At 39.2% G+C, this 20,181-nt stretch overlaps 1 protein-coding gene across 3 annotated transcripts in view; it reads right to left on the reverse strand.

Moving 5' to 3' along the window:
* The window catches only part of ST6GALNAC6 (ST6 N-acetylgalactosaminide alpha-2,6-sialyltransferase 6), a 28,159-nt gene extending 14,159 nt beyond the window's left edge, over window positions 1-14,000 (reverse strand). Inside the window, exon 1 of one of the 3 annotated variants that reach the window (XM_051980051.1) lies at window positions 13,856-14,000. The gene's annotated coding sequence lies outside the window, so the exon portion shown is untranslated. Of the gene's footprint in view, window positions 1-962; window positions 1,046-6,625; window positions 6,647-13,855 lie in introns of those variants that run through there. The other 2 variants (XM_051980054.1, XM_051980052.1) reach the window with 2 other exon arrangements.
* Between the last annotated feature and the right edge of the window lie 6,181 nt (window positions 14,001-20,181).

Consider the following 20,181-nt stretch of genomic DNA (forward strand, 5'->3'; position numbering starts at 1 on the left):
CTGGATCTAGTCACATCCAAAAACAATGGCTCAAATCTGCCCTCTGATATTTCCTAACTCCTTGAGTCCGTGGGGACATTATTTAACATTTTTGGAGTCTCAAGTTCCTTTACAATTACAAATTTTAACTGTAAATTGGAGATAATAATATATGTAGTACTTAACTCATAGGATTGAAAGGAGATATTTAAGTCCCTTGCAAGCTTTAAAGCCTTATAATGTAATATTAGTTAATATAAACCACCTGTTAGCATCACAGCCAGGTCAAAAAGTATTTATTAAATGTTTAAAATGATTGTACAGATATAACCTATATCTGATTGCTTGCTATCTTGTGGAGAAGGGAGAGAAGGGAGGAAGGGAGAAAAAGTTTGGAACTCAAAATCTTACAAAAATGAATTTTGAAAACTATCTGTACATGTAATTGTAAAAATAAAATACTATCGATTTATCTCCTTTTAAAAAAAATTTTTATTAAAGCCTTTCTATGTATTAGGCACTGTGCTAAGCTCTGGAACAACAAATACAAGCCAAAAAGAAAGAGTCCCTGCCCGGAAGGAGATTACATTATACTGGGGAAAGATAATGCATTAAAAATGAAATAGGAGTTGCAGGATACAAAATAAACCCACATAAGTCATCAGCATTCTTATATATCACTAACAAAACCCAACAGTTAGAGTTACAAAGAGAAATTTCATTTAAAGTAACTACTGATTGTATAAAATATTTAGGAATCTATCTGCCAAGGTGTCTTAAGAAATTTAAGAATGTTTGATTCGCTCCTATAAATAACGCTCCGAGACTCAAAGTATAAAAGTGAAAGTAAAAGAAAAACAATTTATTCAAACAAGCAAGGGCACGGATAGCTTTGATTTACACACACACACTATACTATAATACAAATGATTAAAAATACAATAATTAGAGATAGAAATATAAGAAATAGCGGAAGATCATACTTCACCAATTCAAAGGAACCTTTAATCTCAGATGGCTGGGAGCCCCGTTTCAGCCTGATCAATTTGAATTGGGACAAGATTCCCACGTGAAGCATCCTTCCATGGGTGAAGCTTGGCTGTGGCTTGGAGCACAAGCTTTTTATATGTTTTTTAGACAAAAAAGGCCCTCAGCCAAAATTAGTTACCTAAGGGGTTTTAGCGTGTATCCACAACATATGCAGGTAGTGTAACTAAAGTTACTATTTTATCCCTAACCATATCCCGATTGACGTATTCCAGACCCTGGGCTTGACATGTCATTTATTAAATGTCTATGTTCAAGGGAGGAGCCACCTACCTTTGAGCATAAACAATTCCAGGAGTGGCGAGTCCCTGATATTAGTGCCAAGAACATACAGGGTCCAAGGAACGGTCAAATTAGGGACTCAGGCCTATTAGATTTGAATGATATTACTATTTTTTAATAAGAAAGCTTAATTTCTTATTCATTTGGCCTTAATATCATGAAAATAATCAGAGGACTGAGCTAATAGGGTAAAATTAGAATAGATTAATTTCATCTTCTGATACATATAACAATTACAGATACATCGAATTAATAACAACAGCATTAACAACAATATAGGAATAGCTAAACTATTAAAATATATCTTGGCGCTATTTGATCTAAAAAGAAAATCATACCAATGATGATTAGTGTCAGATGTTACTAAATGTGAGGCCTCAAGTAGTTGTCCTGCTACTGTATGAGTCTGAATTCGATGTTCATTTAGTGCGCGCTGATTAGACTGTAATAGCTGCTTCAGGACATGAGATTGATTTAGAATATTGATTAAAGATTGTAGGGACAAAGAGACATGAGGAAGAGGTAACAGTTTGGGTACCCAAGTCAAATTCTGTATCACATCAGTGGTCAGGGGAAAATTAGAAAAAGAAGAAAACATCAACATCTGTATCAGGGGAAAATTAGAGAACATCACCCTGCCAGTGTAAGAAGAAAACATCAACATCTGTATCAGGGGAAAATTAGAGAACATCACCCTGCCAGTGTAAGAAGAAAACATCAACATCTGTATCAGGGGAAAATTAGAAAACATCACCCTGCCAGTGTAAGAAGAAAACATCAACATCTGTATCAGGGGGAAATTAGAAAACATCACCCTGCCAGTGTAAGAAGAAAACATCAACATCTGTATCAGGGGGAAATTAGAAAACATCACCCTGCCAGTGTAAGAAGAAAACATCAACATCTGTATCAGGGGGAAATTAGAAAACATCACCCTGCCAGTTAAACATCCAGAATAAGGGAGAGTTTGAGAAACAGAGGCTAGATCAGTATCGCTATCAGACACCACACATAGGTGTTGGGCAGAAACTTCATATAGCTTAAAGAAGTTGTTTAAGGGGTACCAGGTTAAGTCACAAAGATTGGAAGAGTGTGGGAGAAGGCAGGGCTCCATCTGCAGGGGCATCATCCCACAAACGATGCCTTAGTTAGTTTCAGTACAATCAGACAAGGTATGAGTAACATTATGCAAATCTATATAATTTCCATATATATGAGGCAAAGCAAAGTAACCATGTAAGACAAAAGGGATTACATGAAATTGACACATAACAGTCCAATTTTTAATTTGATAATATACAATAGTCCCGGTACACCAAAAAGAAGTACACCTAGTATTTTCAGGACGTAATTTTTTCCATGCTTTTGGTAAATCAAACAAGGATCCCCGTATTTGAGGATCTCCTTCCTGTAACAATCTTTGAGCGTTTTCCTTTTGTATTAGGGTATACATATTCTGTAAAGAACATTTAGTCCAATTGAATAATGCACTGATATTTCCAGTCAGGCCTAGGCTAGTGAGGGTGCTGTCATTAAAAACTTGTAAAAATTGGCCTTGATATTGCAAGGTATTTTGGTGGGGTAGGATCGTTGTGGGTAGCCATTGTGCATTTACTGTCAAAGCTTGAGATACATCTTGTCCAGCACTGCGCAGTCTGCTGGCCAGTGTCTCAAGATCTATGGAATTAACTATACCCAAACCAGTTCCAGCTCCACCAAGCAAAGTATCATATCAGGCTCTTTTTCTTCTATTACATTCTTTCATAGCATCTAACAGTACACTTTGATATAAAGAAGGAATAGGAAAATTCAAATAAGAAAAACAGCATAAAAGAGTTACATTTTCTTTGGGGATTACTGTGATGTTTCCATTTATTTGGTTACATTTAAAAATACGAAAAACTGATCTCCAAGTGACCCAATACTACGATCCTGAAGGCAAATGCCACCTTCCAACTTGGCAAGGTTGATTGGCAGGGCAGGTCCACCACAAAGAAATATTTCTATTATATGGATCGGCAGGTAAATAGTTCACGGTGTCGTCACCTGGAGAGTGTTCCCATGGATATAAAGGCAATCCAATAGTCCAGGCCCCAACATGAGGACAGTCAAGGAGCACCATAAAACACTTAATTTCGCAAAAACATTTGGGTTAGTGGGATATGATACCAATTGTCATCATCAGGATACACCACAATAGCAGTATTAGTAGTTCCTTGGGCTATTAATTCAGCTGGCCTAAGCTTATCAGTGGGATGCCTTTTTACTCCTACTTTAGTACCTGGTATTATTTTCTCGAGAGTCCAATAAATGTTGTTGGAACTTTCAAATCCTTGTCCTCCCCTTTCTATAGCATCAGGGGATTGATTTATTTGGGTCCATTGGCCTTCCAAATAGGGTAGTATTACTAATTGACATATTCTTTCTCCTACTTTACAAAAATAAGTTTCACTGGCATGGGAGTTATGTAGACAAACTTTAATTTCACCCCTATAATCATTGTCAATAACTCCACCCAGTACATGTACTTGATGCTTCAAAGCTAAACCAGATCTAGAGAAAAGTTGTCCATAATATCCAAAGGGCAATTTAATGCCATTACCAATATGACATAACTGCTGGCTCTGAGGGGGAATATTCACATCATGAATCACATACAAATCTTATCCCGCAGATCCTAATGAAGCTCGCCAAGGTTGTCTAGCATTTTCATGTAGGGTCCACCATTGAATAGTGGGTAAAGAGGACATTTTCCTTATTTGTAAATTAGGGGTCATCATTCTAGATAAAGGAGTACCCTCTCCATCAGCCAGGGGTCTATTATTCAATTGCTTTAGGGCTTCAAATAAATTTTCTTTCCATTTTCTCAAATCATGACTGTCACTTAATTTTTTCAACTTTTCCTTTAATAATCCATTCATTCTTTCTATAAGTCCTACTGCTTGAGGATAATAAGGAATATGATAAATCCATTCAATATTATTATAATTACAATATGACTCAATTTCTTTTCCTTTGAAATGAGTGCCATTATCACTCTGAATTTGCATGGGGGTGCCATAATATAATGAAACAATGTCTAAGGTTTTACAAGTGTTCTTTTGTGTAGCTTTCTTATATGGGCAAGCAATGAGTACCCTAGAGTAGGTATCCACACAAGTACAGGCATATTGGCACCCTTGATTCATAGGCAAGGGGCCTATGTAATCAATTTGCCAGATCTGAGCAGGTAAAGTCCCTCTAGCCAGCTCTCCAGTCACCCTTCTAGGCAAAGGGTGCTGACTAAAAAGCTGACACTGAGGACACTCCTGAGATATTTGCTTAAGTAAATCAAGAGGAAGATGGATTCCCCTATCTAATGCCCACCTGTAAGAGGCAAGTGAGCCAAGATGTCCTGCAGCAGTGTGAATCCATTTCCCTAACATTAGGTCATTATCTTTAGTGGGGACCACCTGCAGAGCTTTTCCTTGTATTTTGGACAATTCATCTGCATGGGCGTTATACTCATGTTCCACAGAATCCGTCTTTACATGGGCATCTACATGAAACAGACACATTAGTATTCTGGCACCAATCCCATATTTGTAATCACAATTTCTTGCCCCAAACCTCCTTATCCCGTATTTTCCAATCATGTTCTCTCCACATGGGCATCCAGACCACTAGTCCATTGGCCACTGCCCGTGAATCAGTGAATAGGTGACATTGATTGCCTTTTTCATTCTCTATGGCTTGATAGACAGCCATTAATTCAGCCCATTGACTGCTTTGACCTTCTTCTGTAGTCTCCAAAACAGTATTTTTTGCTGGATTATATGCTATGGCTTTCCAATATCTTTTAGAGCCTATATATTTGGCTGAACCATCAATAAACCAGGCATGATCTTTTTGCTCTTTGGTCAAAGAATCATAACCTTGATTCCAAGATACTGGGGACTGCTCATATATCCTGGGTGTTTTTACACATTCCTGCTGGTTTGGAAGTTCTAAAATTTTCTCATGTAGAGCAGACACTCCCTGCCTCCCCGTTTTTACTCTACTTTGTAAATACCACGTCCATTTAATTATAGAAGATTCTTGAGTATGTCAATTTTGTGGGAGGCAGGTGTCCCCAAAATCCAGCTCATTATGGGTATAGCTGGCTTTAGGATTACTTCATGGTTTAAAGTTAAATGTTCAGTTTCTACTAATGCCCAATATGCCGCCAGCAGTTGTTGTTCAAAAGGAGTATAATTTTGTCCTGCAGGGGGCAATTTTCGGGACCAAAATCCCAAAGGAACATTTTTTCCCTGCTGTTTTTGCCACAAGCTCCAATCTGCATATCCATTTAGGACAGATACCTGTAGTTCTACAGGTCCCTCTTTTACAGGCCACAAGTCCAAGGCTATTTGAATCGCAGCCTTAGCTTGTTCTAAGGCCTGTATCTCCTTATCTCCCCCTTCAAATTCATATTTCTTCCTAGTGACTTTATATAGGGGTTGTAAAATTTGGCCTAGGTGAGGAATATGATTTCTCCAAAATCCAAATAAGCCTATAAACTTTTGGGCCTCCTTTTTATCTCGGGGAGGGGAAAGTCCAATATTTTTTGTCTAGCTTTTGGCAATATTTCCCTATGGCCTTTATTCCAAACAATCCCTAGAAATTTTACACTCTGAGCAGGTCCCTGTATTTTCTCAGGATTAATTTCCCAATATAAAATTCTGACATTGTAACATAAACATACGCCCTTGCAGCTCACCATTTCCTTTTCCATCTGTATCTTTCCTTCCTCTTTCCTTTCTAATTCCATGCATACAGTCCTAGAGGCCGTTAACAAAGCCCATCCTCTCCTGCATATTCCGTTCATTTCTTTCCCCTTTTAATAGGTATACTTGTTAAACATGCAGTTAATTGTGGAGGCTTCCCATTCCTTATTCTACTTCCCCAATCCTCGCTGGGGCTGGTATGTTGTGACCACACCTTTGCAAGCGAGGAGAAGGGAAGGTCCTCCCAGCCTGGAACTTTCACAGGGGCTGGGGGCTCAACATTTTTCTTAAAAAGAGGCATTTAAACAACAAATCCCAGAGGTATCTATATAGCGAATCCCATCCTCGTCACCAATTTATGTCTTAAGAAATTTAAGAATGTTCGTTTCGCTCCTATAAATAATGCTCTGAGACTCAAAGTATAAAAGTGAAAGTAAAAAAAAATCAATTTATTCAAACAGGCAAGGGCACAGATAGCTTTGATTTACACACACACACACTATACTATAATACAAATGATTAAAAATACAATAATTAGAGATAGAAATATAAGGAATAGAGGAAGAACATACTTCACCAATTCAAAGGAACCTTTAATCTCAGATGGCTGGGAGCCCCGTTTCAGCCTGATCAACTTGAATTGGGACAAGATTCCCACGTGAAGCATCCTTCCATGGGTGAAGCTCGGCTGTGGCTTGGAGCACAAGCTTTTTATATGTTTTTTAGACAAAAAAGGCCCTCAGCCAAAATTAGTTACCTAAGGGGTTTTAGCGTGTATCCACAACATATGCAGGTAGTGTAACTAAAGTTACTATTTTATCCCTAACCATATCCCGATTGACGTATTCCAGACCCTGGGCTTGACATGTCATTTATTAAATGTCTATGTTCAAGGGAGGAGCCACCTACCTTTGAGCATAAACAATTCCAGGAGTGGCGAATTCCTGATATTAGTGCCAAGAACATACAGGGTCCAAGGAACGGTCAAATTAGGGACTCAGGCCTATTAGATTTGAATGATATTACTATTTTTAATAAGAAAGCTTAATTTCTTATTCACAAGGGAAAATCAGAAACTTTATGAGCAAAACTACAAAACACTTTCCATACAAATTAAGTCTAATCTAACCAACTGGAAAAATATTAAATGCTCTTGGATTGGGCAAGCAAATATAATAAAGATGATAATACTACCTAAATTAATCTATTTGTTTAGCGCTATACCAATCAGACTCCCAAAAAACTATTTTGATGACCTAGAAAAAATAACAAAGTTCATATGGAAAAACAAAAGGTCAAGAATTTCAAGGGAATTAATGAAAAAAAATCAAATGAAGGTGGCCTGGCTGTACCAGATCTAAAATTATATTATAAAGCAGCAGTTACTAAAACCATCTGGTATTGGATAAGAAATAGACTAGTTGATCAATGGAATAGGTTAGGTTCAAAGGACAAAACAGCCAATAACTTTAATAATCTAATGTTTGACAAACCCAAAGACCCCAGTTTTGGGGATAAGAACGCATTATTTGACAAAAATTGCTGGGAAAATTGGAAACTAGTATGGCAGAAACTAGGCATTGACCCACACTTAACACCGTACACCAAGATAAGGTCAAAATGGGTTCATGACTTAAGCATAAAGAATGAGATTATAAATAAATTGGAAGAGCATAGGATAGTTTACCTCTCAGACCTGTGGAAGAGGGAGGAATTTATGACCAAAGAAGAACTAGAGATCACTACTGACCACAAAATAGAAAATTTTGATTATATAAAATTGAAAAGTTTCTGTACAAACAAAACAAATGCAGACAAGATTAGAAGGGAAACAATAAACTGGGAAAACAGTTTTACAGTCAAAGGTTTTGATAAAGGCCTCATTTCCAAAATATATAGAGAATTGACTCTAATTTATAAGAAACCAAGCCATTCTCCAATTGATAAATGGTCAAAGGATATGAACAGACAATTCTCAGAGGAAGAAATTGAAACTATTTATAGACATATGAAAATATGCTCCAAATCATTATTAATCAGAGAAATGCAAATTAAGACAACTCTGAGATACCACTACACACCTGTCAGATTGGCTAGAATAACAGGGAAAGATAATGTGGAATGTTGGAGGGGATATGGGAAAACAGGGACACTGATACATTGTTGGTGGAATTGTGAACACATCCAGCCATTCTGGAGAGTGATTTGGAATTATGCTCAAAAGATTATCAAACTGTGCATACCCTTTGATCCAGCAGTGTTTCTACTGGGCTTATACCCCAAAGAGATACTAAAGAAGAGAAAGGGACCTGTATGTGCCAAAATGTTTGTGGCAGCCCTGTTTGTAGTGGCTAGAAGCTGGAAAATGAATGGATATCCATCAACTGGAGAATGGTTGAGTAAATTGTGGTATATGAATGTTATGGAATATTATTGTTCTGTAAGGAATGACCAGCAGGATGAATACAGAGAGGACTGGCAAGACTTACATGAACTAATGCTAAGTGAAATGAGCAGAACCAGGAGATCATTATATACCTCAACAATGATACTGTTTGAGGATTTATTCTGATGGAAGTGAATCTCTTCGATAAAGAGAGCTAATTCAGTTTCAATTGCTCAAGGATGGACAGAAGTAGCTACACCCAAAGAAAGAACACTGGGAAATGAATATAAACTGCTTGCATTTTTGTTTTTCTTCCCGGGTTATTTATACCTTCTGAATCCAATTCTTCCTATGCAACAAGAAAACTGTTCGGTTCTGCACACATATATTGTATCTAGGATATACTGTAACCTATTCAACATGTAAAAGACTGCTTGCCATCTGAGGAAGGGAGTGGAGGGAGGGAGGGGAAAAATAGGAACAGAAGTGAGTGCAAGGGATAATACTGTAAAAAATTACCCTGGCATGGGTTCTGTCAATAAAAAGTTATTTAATTAAAAAAAAAATGAAATAGGTAGGAAGAGAGAGAAGGTGGGAAAAGTAGTAGAAAAAATTCCTGTACTAAAACTTTTAGGGTACACGTTATCACTAGTGAAATCAAAATTAATCAAAAATTAATTTTAAAATCAAAAATTAATCAAAAAATTAAAATGATAGACTTTTAAAATGATAGACTGAAAGTTCTATGTCAGAACTGGGAGATACCTTAGAATATTGAATATTAGAGTTTCCTTTCTGGGAAATGGCTCTTGCACAGGCAGTTTGCTACCCAAATTTCAACCAATTGACGAGTATTTATTAAGCACCTACCACATTCCAGGTACCATAATATTCTAGGCCCTGATTTCTAGTGGGGGAGATATCACAAATTATAGGAATATAGAAATAGATACAAGATAGTTGGTGGAAGGAGGTACTACTAGCATCCTGGGAGAATCAGGAAAGGCTTCACATATTAGGTGGGCTTGCTACCTTGACTCAAGGTAATCCTTATTTTTTTTTTAAGGTATTTTTTCTTTTTTTATATTATATTTTATTTTATTTTATAATAACTTTATATTGACAGAATCCATGCCAGGGTAATTTTTTTACATTATCCCTTGCACTCGCTTCTGTTCTGATTTTTCCCCCCCCTCCCTTCACCCCCTCCCCTAGATGGCAAGCAGTCCTATATATGTTAGATATGTTGCAGTATATCTTAGATACAATATATGTTTGCAGAACCGAACAGTTCTCTTGTTGCACAGGGAGAATTGGATTCAGAAGGTAAAAATAACCCGGGAAGAATAACAAAAATGCAAATAGTTCACATTCGTTTCCCAGTGTTCTTTCTTTGGGTGTAGCTGCTTCTGTCCATCATTTATCAATTGAAACTCAGGTCTCTTTGTCAAAGAAATCCACTTCCATCAGAATACATCCTCATACAATATCTTGTCGAAGTGTATAATGATCTCCTGGTTCTGCTCATCTCACTTAGCATCAGTTCATGTAAGTCTCTCCAAGCCTCTCTGTATTCATCCTGCTGGTCATTTCTTACAGAGCAATAATATTCCATAATATTCATATACCACAATTTATTCAGCCATTCTCCAATTGATGGGCATCCATTCAATTTCTAGTTTCTAGTCACTACAAACAGGGCTGCCACAAACATTTTGGCACATACAGGTCCCTTTCCCTTCTTTAGTATCTCTTTGGGGTATAAGCCCAGAAGTAACACTGCTGGATCAAAGGGTACGCACAGTTTGATAACTTTTTGGGCATAATTCCAGATGGCTCTCCAGAATGGCTGGATTCGTTCACAACTCCACCAACAACGCATCAGTGTCCCAGTTTTCCCGCATCCCCTCCAACATTCATCATTATTTTTTCCTGTCATCTTAGCCAATTTGACAGGTGTGTAGTGGTAGACTCAAGGTAATCCTTGAAGGAAAGAAGGGATTGGAGGAAGAGAAAGGAGGCTCTGTGTTCCAAGCCTAAGATAAAGCCATAAGACAAAGTGCCTCCTTCCAGGAGGAACAGTAAGACTAGTGTAGCTAGGTCTCAAAGTTCGTGAAGGGGAGGAACATGTAATAGGGCCTTAAAGGCTGGTTGGGGTTAGATGGTAGAGAATTTTAGGAGCTAAATCAAAGAATTTGTTTTTGATTCCTAGAGGTAGCTGGAAGTCACTGGAGTTTATTCAGTAAAGGGGGGAGGGATGCCTCATTGAAACCTGTGCTTTAGGAGTAAATTTGTGAGCTATGTGAAGGATAGATTAGAGAGAGAAGAGAATAAAGACATGGAGACCAATTAGAAGATTCCTTTAGTTGTTCAGATGAAAGATGATAAGGGCTTGAATTAAATGGTGGCCATGCAAGGGGAGAGAAGGGGGGAGATGCAAGAGATGTAGGAAGAGGCAGGATGTGGCAGCCGATTGGATTTCTGACTCATCTTTCTACAAAGACTTGAGGAACTAATCAAAGACTCTGCTGAAAGCTGAGGAGGAAGGGAAGGACATGGGCGGGAGGAATATTGCCAGGGTAGAGGGAATTGCTATAAGCAAAGCTAAGGGAACAAAATAGACCATCTCCTCCACACAGCAGCTGGTTGTTCTAGTTCTGCCCACAGACAAAAGGCCAAAATTAAAGCTTATGAAAGAAAACAGGATAGTGACAAGTGCTTCCTTAGGGTGGGGAAGCACCAAGAATTTCACTGGATTTGCCCAAGCATGAACTCCCTTTTCTCCTAGGAAGCCTCTGCCATCCTCCTTTCTCCTATTAGAAACCTTCTCTTCCCTGGTCCATCTGCCCTGTGCTGTAGGTTCCTTTTTTTCTGGAACCTGATTCCCCCTCATTGCAAGGAATATGAAGCTGAGTGACATATACAGTGCAAAGAGTCCCAGTCTTGTCACTAACCCAAGGGGCTACACTGGCCAGATATATTTCCCTTTCTCTCAGTCTCCCATCTATACAACAAAGAGAATGAACTAAATGATATCTAAGATCCCTTCTGGTTTTGACAGTCTGATCAATCTAGCACGTTTCCAAGAGTAGGGACACCTGGCTGTGCCTATTTTTCCAGGGAATTGGTGGGTTCTTATGTAATGTGAAGATAGCATTTAAATAATGTCCATGTTTGTCTCTGGGATCTGGAACTCTAGAGCCCAGGTGTGTTAGGCAAGCAGAGGGATTGCTGCTGAGACAGTGAGTAAATGGAAATTTCAAAAAATATATTAGTTTGGGAATGATGTGCTAATTCTTCCAGCTGAATTCAGAATTCAGATATTGTCTGTGGGAGAATGAATATAGTATATAGCAAGTATATAGGGGGCAGATAGGGAGGCAGACCTGCTTCTCTGGTGTTTGAATGTGGGATGGGAGGAAGAGATATTGCATAGAAGGAAGAAACAAACTTGCCTGGATGGCCTTAGGTTTAATTCAGTTAGAGAACTTCCTGAAGGCAGGAACACCTAAAGGAAATACAGAATATCCCACCTTTCCTGCCTCTCTTTTCAATCGTCTGTCACTTAAAATCATTGTCAGTTCTTCTCTATCCCTACCTGTCCTCTCACCATTGATATAGCAAGCAAAAAAAAGATTATTAAGTGTTTACTATATGTAAGGCACTATACTATAAGGAAGAAAAGGAGGAGGAGAAGGAAGAAGAGGAGAAGGAGGAGGAGGAAGAAAAGAAGAAAGAAGAAGAAGAAGAAGAAGAAGAAGAAGAAGAAGAAGAAGAGAAGAAGAGAAGAAGGAGAAGGAGAGGAGAAGGAGAAGGAGAAGGAGAAGGAGAAGGAGAAGGAGAAGGAGAAGAGAAGGAGAAGGAGAGGAGAAGGAGAAGGAGAAGGAGAAGGAGAAGGAGAAGGAGAAGGAGAAGGAGAAGGAGAAGAAGAAGAAGAAAGAAGGAAGAAGAAAGAAGGAAGAAGAAGAGAAGGAAGAGAGGGGAAAGGAGCAGGAAGAAGGGGGGGAAAGTGGGGAGGGAAGAGGGAGGAGAAAGAGGGAGAAGAAGGATGGGGGAGGAAGGGGAGAAGAATATTCCCATCTCTAAAAGAGTTCCCATTCAATAGCAATGCAGAGTCCTGATGATTCTGTCTCCACAAAATCATACCCATCCTCTCTTTTCCAGGCACCCACTAGTGGATCACTCTATCTCAAGCTCTGATCCCCTCCTAGCTTTCTCATTTCCACTCCAGCCTTCAAATTATACCCCTCAGATTTGTGCCAGAAAGACCTTGGGCTTGTCATTCCCAGAACTCAAAAATTGTCAAATATCTTCAACCTCCCTGACTTTCAAGACCCTCTTTCCTTATTTTTCATTATTCTCCTACACATATCACCACTGCAGTCAAACTGGACTTCTTGATTTTGTTCTGCTGTCTTCTATTTCCAATTATTTGTACAGGAAATGACTAAACAATAAAACAACAACAAAGAGTACTCCCCTTCTACTCTTTAACTGTTGAAATTCTTCCCATCTTTGTAGGCCCTTGCTCAGATACTAAACTCAGGTAGCAGCTAGAAGTGATTCTTTCCTCCCTAATCTCTTAGCCACTTCTCTTTTTATCCCCTATTTTATTTAATTTTAGCTTAGTCTCGCTTGCATTTTGCCCATCTTTCTCCCACTTCCAAAACTAAATTATAGCTTTCTTGAGGACAAGTCTTTGTCATTTTTCACCCTTGGTAAATGGCTCTACTCATCCTTCCTGAACTTTCTAAACCATATTATCTCTGTCCACTCCTCCCTTTCATGTACTGACCCTATAAGAATGTAAGCTCCTTGAGAGCAAGGCCTGTCTTTCTGTATGTCTATTCCTAGGCTTAGTAAAGTACTTGCCTCATAATAATTATTTACAAATATTTTTTCACTCATCCAATTTTGATTTTAGCACATTTTGGTGTGGGGGGAATCAGTCCCGTGATTTCATTTGGCCTAGATAATTCTCAGAGGAAATTCTCTCAAGCAGTGCAGAATGGCACCTGCTTATAGTCTCAGAGGAGGTTCTCTGAGGGGTCAGTGAGAAATTGAATGACCCACTCAGGGTTACAGGTACTATGCATCCAAGATGGGACTTGACTCCAGATCTTCCTAACTCCCTGGCCAGCTCCCTACATATCCACTACCCTGCCACCCCCATATAGCACTGCTTTTCACATAGAAGATGCAGATTAATGTTCATCAGGCTGAACAGACTTTATATGGCCAACAAATTGCACCTGTGTTTTACATCTTATATCTTGGTCCTTGGGAAGTTGCTAGAGGTCATTTTTTGAAGTAAAACCATAGAGTAAGAGCTGAAAGGTACCTGAGATCCTCTTATCCACTCCCTTTGTTTTATAGTTGAAGAAGCTAGGAGAACAAGACATGTAAATTGACTTACCTAGTGTCAGGTGGGACTTGGCTATGTAGTTACGGAAGAACCGACCATATAGCCAAGATCTTCTCTCTCTTTCTACAATGCCTGCAGAGCACAGATGCTACAAATCTTTCTTTCTACAGCCTCCAAATTTCAAGAGGAATCTTCAAAAATGTAAGGGCTCCAGTCAGTCAAGAAAAAGGCCCCCCAAAATTTCCATCACTGTCTCTCTTCCAAGCTGGAGAATTCCCCTCTTGTTCCTTTGAGACAAGAAATCTAGCTTTATATATAATTGATTTAAATCTCTTAATAAAACAATAGTTTGCCAACCTAATAATGCCACACCCTATTAATGCTTCCCTAATATAGAGGAGGAACTGCAAGTCTTCAGTTTATAGAGAAAAGGGGGTGGGTCACCTAAGCTGCTGGGTCAACATTCTGGCCTCTGGGACCTTGGCCAGAATAGTGTTCCCTCCACACCCCCATACCTCCTTCCCTGGAGTTATGAGTGGGGGAGGAGTATCCCGTTAGTTCACAGAGAACCACATCCATTCCCAGCAATGGAGGGTTGGGACTTGACCAATCGCCCTCCTCCAGCCATTGCCAAAGGCCAAAGGGCACAGAGCATTCACAGAGAAATGAAGAGGCAACCGGGGAATGTTGGCAAGAGCTGCAATCTTGGCTCAGAAGCCGCTGCTGCTGCTGTTGTATCCCCAGCTGTCGGCGCAGTGCCGGGCACATTTATTATCGTTCAGTCACTTCACTTGTGTCCAGTTCTTCATGACCCCGTTTGGGTTTTCTTGGCAAAAATACCCAAGTGGTTCGCCATTTCCTGCTTATTTTACAAATGAGCAAACTAAGGCAAATAGGATAAGGTAACTAGTCCAAGGTCACACAGCGAGTAACTTTGTAGGGCTGGATTTTAACTCAGATCTTCCTGACTCCAGGGTTGGTGCCCTGCTTACTTGGTCACTTTGCTGCCCTGAGTCACCAATCCCAGCTCAGCTACTTTCTACTTGTGTGACCCTAGCTTGGTCACTTGGCCAAGAAATTAGAGAAAAGTCAGGTTCCACACTCTATTTAGGGGCCTGAAGGAGTCTCTCCCTGGAACCCTATCTTTTCTCTCAAAGCCAGAAGATCAGGACCTTTTCTCTCTGGTTCTCCCAACTCAACCCCTCCTGCAGCAAGCAAGGAGCACTGAAAAAACAATCTCCATCAATCTGGAGAGCATGTAAATGTCTGAGCCACCTAAGACACACGTACACACAAATACAAATGTATGTATGCATGCATGTGTGTATATATTATATATATGTATATACTTACATGTACATTTTTATTCATCTATTTATATGCTATTTTTCTCATGTTTAGTGGAATATAAACCTTTTGAGTACAGAGTTTAGGAGTTTTTTCCTTCAAATCCTCAACACCTATTACAATGACTCAAACATGGTAGTCACTCAATAAATGCTTGTTAAATTAAATTAAAAGTGTAACGGCATCTCTGTCTACACAGAATAATAGATTTCAGAATCAGAAGGGACCTCAGTGGCCATCTAAGCCAACCCATACGGGAAAGGAAACCCTGCTGCTAAGCATCCCACAAAATGGCATCCAGTCTCTATTTGAAAACTGCAAAGGAGTGACCATTACCTCTCTAAGTAGTCTATTTGAGGCAGCTCTAATTATTAAGCAATTCTTTCTGACACCATACCTAAATCTGCCTCCTTGTTACATCCACTTTTTGTTCCTGGTTCTGACATAGTTCCTCCTTTAAATCACAGCCTTTTTAAACACTGAAAGACAAGCTATCATGTTCCCTCCCCACCCCCACCCCCCAATCTTCCCTTCTTTAGCCTAAATGTACCTGTTTTCTTCAGCTAATCTTCTCTTATCACGTGGTCTCCAGATCTTTCACTCTCCTGATGTATTTACTTTCCCACCTCTGGACACACTCCAGCTTATTATCAATGTCCATCACAAAGCACAGGACCCAGAATTGAATTCACACAATCTTCCAGATAAGAATTGTGAGACCATCACCTCCCTGTTCCTGGAAACCCAAGATGGAATTAATGTTTTAGCTGCCACATCACAATTACTGACTTGTATGAAGTTTATAACCTGTTCAGAAACCCCAACTCATTTTCAGAACTGCTAGCAAAGTGCATACCTCTCCCATTTTTAAGTTGTGAGTTTTGTACCCAAGCAGAAAACTTTACATTCACTTCTATTGAATTTCATCTTATTACATTCAACCCAATGTTCTTGCCAGTCAAGATCCTTTAGTCTTGATGGTCATCCACTGGGTTAGCTCTCCCTCCCAGCTTTGTATCATCTGCAAATTCACTGAGCATGGCTTCCTGTCTTTCTCCAAGTTATTGGTAAAAAAATGTTAAACAGCACAGGGTCAAGACTAAATTCTGAAGGATATTACACTGGAGACCTCTGGCACTGATCATTTAACAACTGCTCCTTGAGTCCAGCCAGCCAATCTGTTCCAAGCCCATCTTATTATATTATTGACTAATCTCTAACTCTCCATCTTCTCTACCAGAATAGAATATGAGGTACTTGATCAGAAATTTTCCTAGGTTAGCGAAGTGGTGTAGTGGATAAAGCACTGGGCCTAGAGCCAGGAAGACATCTTCCTGAGCTCAAATCTGGGCTCAGGTACTTACTAGCTCTTTGGCCCTGGGCAACTCACTTAATCTTGTTTGCCTTAGTTTTCTCATCTGTAAAATGAGCTGAAGGAAATGAAAAAATCACTCGGGTGCCTTTTTTTCCTTACTTTTTTTTAATTAAAGCTTTTTCTTTTCAAAATACATGCATTTACCAAGATAAGGTCGAAATGGTTCATGGTCTAGACATAAAGAATGATATTATAAACAAATTAGAATAACATAGGATAGCTTACCTCTTAAATCTATGGAGGAGAAAGGAATTTGTGACCAAAGAAGAACTAGAGATCATTATTGATCATAAAATAGATAATTTTGATTATATTAAGTTAAAGTTTTTGTACAAACAAAACTAATGCAGACAAGATTAGAGGGGAAGCATTAAACTAGGAAAACATTTTTACATTCAAAGATTCTGATAAAGGTTTCATTTCTAAAATATGTAGAGAATTGATTCAAATTTATAAGAAATCAAGCTATTCTCCAATTGATAAATGGTCAAAGGATATGAACAGACAATTTTCAGATGAAGAAACTGAAATGATTTGTAGTCATATAAAAAGGGTCTCCAAATCAATATTGATCAGAGAAATGCAAATTAAAACAACTCTGAGATACCACTACACACTTCTCAATTGGCTAAGATGACAGGAAATGATAATCACCCATGTTAGAGGGGATGTGGGAAAACTGGGACACTGATACATTGTTGGTGGAATGGTGAATGGGTACAACCACTCTGGAGAGCAAATTGGAACTGTGCTCAAAAAGTTATCAAATGATACATTGTAAAGACCAGGCTAGCTCCCTGGAGGCCTCAAGAACAGCCAGAGTCAGGATAAGTAAAAGTCCTTAGTCTTTAGGGGGAGAAGTGAAGGAGATGGACAAAACTGCCACAGGCTGTGCAGCAACCTTTCTCTTCCTCATCCTGCCAAAAAGTGAGTTTGGCTTGTCTCATACCACCCCCTAATCCTCCCTATGATTATCTGCATATACCAAACATGGAGCCACCAGGGAACAGTGAGAAGAGCCATTTTCCCAAACATATGCTAATAGAATCATTGTCCAATAGGTAATTAGCTTAAATGCTTGGTTGTCTGATTCAAGCATGCCTTTTTGGAGTTTCAGCCCTTTACAATGCATACCCTTTGACCCAGCAGTGTTACTACTGGGCTTATATCTCAAAGAATTCTTAAAGGAGGTAAAGGCACCCACATGTGCAAAAATGTTTGTGGCAGCCCTGTTTGTAGTGGCCAGAAACTGGAAACTCAGTGAATGCCCATCCGTTGGAGAATGGCTGAATAAATTGTGGTATATGAATATTATGCAGTATTATTGTTTGGTAAGAAATGACCAGCAAGATGATTTCAGAGAGACCTGGAGAGACTTACATGGACTGATGCTGAGTGAAACGAGCAGAATCAGGAAATTATTGTGAACGATGATCAATACTGATGGATGTGGCTCTCTTCAACAGTGAGATGATTCAGGCCAGTTCCAGTGATCTTGTGATGGAGAGAGCCATCTGCACCCAGAGAGAGGACTGTGAGAACTGAGTGTGGACCACAACATAGCATTTTCACTCTTTCTGTTGTTGTCTGCTTTCATTTTGTTTTCTTTCTCAGTTTTTTTTTTCTTCTTGATCTAATTTTTTTGTGCAGCAAGATAATTGTATAAAAATGTGTGTGTATATATACATATATATATACATACATATATGTATATATACACACACATATATATTGGATTTAACATATATTTTAACATATTTAACATGTAATGGACTACCTGCCATTTAGGGAAGGGGATGGGGGAAAGGAAGGGATAATTTGGAACAGAAGGCTTTGCAAGAGTCAATGTTGAAAAAGTACCCTTGCATATGTTTTGAAAATAAAAAGCTTTAATTAAAAAACACAAAAAATATGCATGGATAATTTTCAACATTCACCCTTACAAAACCTTGTGTTCCAAAATTTTTCCCTCCCTTTCCCTCACCCCATTCCCTAGATGGCAAATAATACAATATATGTTAAACATGTGTAATTCTTTTACACATATTCCCACAATTATTGTGCTAAACAAGAAAAATCAGATCAAAAAGAAAAAATGAGAAAGAAAACAAAATGCAAGCAAACAACAACAAAAGTTAAAATGCTACATTATGATCCACATTCAGTCCCCACAATCCTCTCTCTAGGGGCAGATGGCTCTCTCCATCACAAGGCCATTGGAACTGGCCTCAATCATCACTCCAGTATCTTTGGTAAGAAAACCCCATTTGCAATCACGAGTTGGACATGACTGAAACAACTAAACACATAACCAATGTGCCTGGCACCATGCCTAGATCTGCCTTTTGGAACATCCACCTTTTGTTCCTGGTTCTGCCATAGGCCCTCCTCCAAATCACAGCCTTTTTAAATATTGGAAGACAGTTACCGTGTCTCCAGACCCCAACCCCCAAGCCTTCCCTTCCTCAGTTCTTCCTCCCTCACAGCAACTTCCTCCCACAGTCTTAGTGGGAGTGTCACTTAGTGACATAAGCATCACTTTCAAAGGCCTTATTAAAAGAAGATTACCGACCCCCAATTCTTTTTGTCATAGATGAAGGATGTAGCTCATATTCTCTCAGTTCCCTGCCATCTATTTCCATATCCTGAGTCCCACCCCCTTCCAGCCAGATCAATCTACTGTTTGCTACTTTCTCATAGTTACTGGAAAGTTCAAGACCAAATACCACCAGATATCTTCTTCTAGGAAGGAAGGAAGGAAGGAAGGAAGGAGGGAGGGAGGGAAAGAGGGAAGGAAGGAGGAGGGAAAGAAGGAGGGAAGGAGGAATGAAGAAAGTAAGCAAGGAAGGATGGGAAGAATAGAGGGAAGAAGGAAAAAAAGAATTAGGGACAGAGGGAATGAGGGAGGAAAGAAGGAAAAAATGAAGGAAGAAAGGAAAAAGGAAGGAAGGAGAGACAGAAGGAGGAAGGCTAGAAGGAGATTGGAAGGGAACAGAGGAAAAAAAGGAAAGGATTTATTAAGTGTCTACTATGAGCCAGGCACTGCCTAAGCACTTTATAAATATTATCTCATTTGAGCCTCCCAATGACCCTGGGGAAGTAGGTATTAATATTATCCTCATTTTATAGTTGAGGGAGACAGAAAGGGTTAAGTGTCTGAGGCTGGATTTGAACCCACGTCTTTGTGACTCCAACTTCAATGCTAACCTAGCTGTCCTCTAAGGGAGGTCGCTAGGGTAACCATGTATATTCCATTCCACCTATGCAGAGTCCTCATTCCCAGATCTCCATGTACAGGCACACTTCTTTTTACTAAGTTTCACCTTACTGTTCTTCATAGATAAGCTGATTTTGTTCTGTTTTATTTTGTTTTTACAAATTGGTTTGTAGCAACCCTGTGTCCAGCAAGACCATTGGTGCTATTTTTTCAGCGGGATGGGTTCACATCATATCTCTGGGTCCCATTTTGGTAATTTTCTTAACATTTTAAACTTTGTCCATCATTATTGTGGCTGTTGTTAATGAGGTCTAGATTTGGGGTACCTAAATGAAATTAGGGTTTAATTGAGGTCTAGTGGCAGGTTCAGGATACAGGGAGTCAAATAGAGCTCCCCTGCAACCCCTTTGGATTTGGCGCAAGGATATGGAGTTAAAT

This window comes from Antechinus flavipes, chromosome 2 (assembly GCF_016432865.1).
Source record: "Antechinus flavipes isolate AdamAnt ecotype Samford, QLD, Australia chromosome 2, AdamAnt_v2, whole genome shotgun sequence".
Taxonomy (NCBI): domain Eukaryota; kingdom Metazoa; phylum Chordata; class Mammalia; order Dasyuromorphia; family Dasyuridae; genus Antechinus; species Antechinus flavipes.